The sequence below is a fragment of the Salmo salar genome, chromosome 08, assembly GCF_965601325.2.
Source record: "Salmo salar chromosome 08, fSalSal1, whole genome shotgun sequence".
NCBI classification, from domain to species: domain Eukaryota; kingdom Metazoa; phylum Chordata; class Actinopteri; order Salmoniformes; family Salmonidae; genus Salmo; species Salmo salar.
Genome location: NC_138298.1, coordinates 1,492,501 through 1,495,000, shown reverse-complemented (window position 1 = coordinate 1,495,000; position 2,500 = coordinate 1,492,501). Strand labels below are relative to the sequence as shown.

Genomic DNA, 2,500 nt, shown 5'->3' with positions numbered 1-2,500 from the left:
CAGCTTGAACTTTGTGTCACTGAAAAAGTAGAAGAAATTATAAACACTGTTCCCATCACTTTTTAGCACAGGTAGTTGGATAAAATACAAACTTTATTTCCTTTCATCATTTGAACAGGGCAAAGGAGCACAAAGCACACACAAGCTGCATTCAGCAACAATATTCTTGTTTGTCTTATAAATACAAGGCAGATGCTAATTGAAAACACAAGGAAATTTGATCCTATTAAAAAGGCAGGAAGCTGCATTTAGTCAATTCATCATTAAATGCTTACTACAAGGCAGTGTTGCTGATGAAATAGTGCAGGGGCACACCCTCGTGGACAAAATGCTTACAGCACCTGGTATTCCCAGGCGGTCTCCCATCCAAGTACTAACCAGGCCCGACCCTGCTTCACTTCCGAGATCAGACGAGATCGGGCGTACCCAGGCTGGTATGGCCGTAAGCGAGAAACAATCTCTTGCTACAACATATATAGTCAAAGTGAGTGTGATAAACAGACATTGCATTTTCACCAATTAGATAAGCAGCTTGAACTTTGTGTCACTGAAAAAGTAGAAGAAATTATAAACACTGTTCCCATCACTTTTTAGCACAGGTAGTTGGATAAAATACAAACTTTATTTCCTTTCATCATTTGAACAGGGCAAAGGAGCACAAAGCACACACAAGCTGCATTCAGCAACAATATTCTTGTTTGTCTTATAAATACAAGGCAGATGCTAATTGAAAACACAAGGAAATTTGATCCTATTAAAAAGGCAGGAAGCTGCATTTAGTCAATTCATCATTAAATGCTTACTACAAGGCAGTGTTGCTGATGAAATAGTGCAGGGGCACACCCTCGTGGACAAAATGCTTACAGCACCTGGTATTCCCAGGCGGTCTTCCATCCAAGTACTAACAAGGCCCGACCCTGCTTCGCTTCCGAGATCAGACGAGATCGGGCGTACCCAGGCTGGTATGGCCGTAAGCGAGAAACAATCTCTTGCTACAACATATATAGTCAAAGTGAGTGTGATAAACAGACATTGCATTTTCACCAATTAGATAAGCAGCTTGAACTTTGTGTCACTGAAAAAGTAGAAGAAATTACAAACACTGTTCCCATCACTTTTTAGCACAGGTAGTTGGATAAAATACAAACTTTATTTCCTTTCATCATTTGAACAGGGCAAAGGAGCACAAAGCACACACAAGCTGCATTCAGCAACAATATTCTTGTTTGTCTTATAAATACAAGGCAGATTTCTAATTGAAAACACAAGGAAATTTGATCCTATTAAAAAGGCAGGAAGCTGCATTTAGTCAATTCATCATTAAATGCTTACTACAAGGCAGTGTTGCTGATGAAATAGTGCAGGGGCACACCCTCGTGGACAAAATGCTTACAGCACCTGGTATTCCCAGGCGGTCTCCCATCCAAGTACTAACCAGGCCCTACCCTGCTTAGCTTCCGAGATCAGACGAGATCGGGCGTACCCAGGCTGGTATGGCCGTAAGCGAGAAACAATCTCTTGCTACAACATATATAGTCAAAGTGAGTCTGATAAAACAGATATTTAGTCAATTCATCATTAAATGCTTAATACAAGGCAGTGTTGCTGATGAAATAGTGCAAGAGCACCCCCTCGTGGACAAAATGCTTACAGCACCTGGTATTCCCAGGCGGTCTCCCATCCAAGTACTAACCAGGCCCGACCCTGCTAAGCTTCCGAGATCAGACGAGATCGGGCGTACCCAGGCTGGTATGGCCGTAAGCGAGAAACAATCTCTTGCTACAACATATATAGTCAAAATGAGTCTTATAAACAGACATTGCATTTTCACCAATTAGATAAGCAGCTTGAACTTTGTGTCACTGAAAAAGTAGAAGAAATTATAAACACTGTTCCCATCACTTTTTAGCACAGGTAGTTGGATAAAATACAAACTTTATTTCCTTTCATCATTTGAACAGGGCAAAGGAGCACAAAGCACACACAAGCTGCATTCAGCAACAATATTCTTGTTTGTCTTATAAATACAAGGCAGATGCTAATTGAAAACACAAGGAAATTTGATCCTATTAAAAAGGCAGGAAGCTGCATTTAGTCAATTCATCATTAAATGCTTACTACAAGGCAGTGTTGCTGATGAAATAGTGCAGGGGCACACCCTCGTGGACAAAATGCTTACAGCACCTGGTATTCCCAGGCGGTCTCCCATCCAAGTACTAACCAGGCCCGACCCTGCTTCGCTTCCGAGATCAGACGAGATCGGGCGTACCCAGGCTGGTATGGCCGTAAGCGAGAAACAATCTCTTGCTACAACATATATAGTCAAAGTGAGTGTGATAAACAGACATTGCATTTTCACCAATTAGATAAGCAGCTTGAACTTTGTGTCACTGAAAAAGTAGAAGAAATTATAAACACTGTTCCCATCACTTTTTAGCACAGGTAGTTGGATAAAATACAAACTTTATTTCCTTTCATCATTTGAACAGGGCAAAGGAGC

At 41.2% G+C, this 2,500-nt stretch overlaps 5 non-coding genes across 5 annotated transcripts; all 5 read right to left on the bottom strand.

The window, feature by feature from the left end:
• Positions 1 to 329: 329 nt before the first annotated feature.
• On the bottom strand, positions 330 to 448 carry LOC145881588 (5S ribosomal RNA). The gene has a single exon (XR_014393161.1). It is a non-coding gene; the product is annotated as a 5S ribosomal RNA (ribosomal RNA).
• A 409-nt stretch (positions 449 to 857) lies between these two features.
• LOC145852079 (5S ribosomal RNA) lies at positions 858 to 976 on the bottom strand. Its single transcript, XR_014373933.1, has one exon. It is a non-coding gene; the product is annotated as a 5S ribosomal RNA (ribosomal RNA).
• Positions 977 to 1,386: 410 nt separating this feature from the next.
• LOC145857662 (5S ribosomal RNA) lies at positions 1,387 to 1,505 on the bottom strand. The gene has a single exon (XR_014378562.1). It is a non-coding gene; the product is annotated as a 5S ribosomal RNA (ribosomal RNA).
• A 139-nt stretch (positions 1,506 to 1,644) lies between these two features.
• LOC145885818 (5S ribosomal RNA) lies at positions 1,645 to 1,763 on the bottom strand. The gene has a single exon (XR_014397402.1). It is a non-coding gene; the product is annotated as a 5S ribosomal RNA (ribosomal RNA).
• A 409-nt stretch (positions 1,764 to 2,172) lies between these two features.
• On the bottom strand, positions 2,173 to 2,291 carry LOC145882465 (5S ribosomal RNA). The gene has a single exon (XR_014394033.1). It is a non-coding gene; the product is annotated as a 5S ribosomal RNA (ribosomal RNA).
• Positions 2,292 to 2,500: the final 209 nt, after the last annotated feature.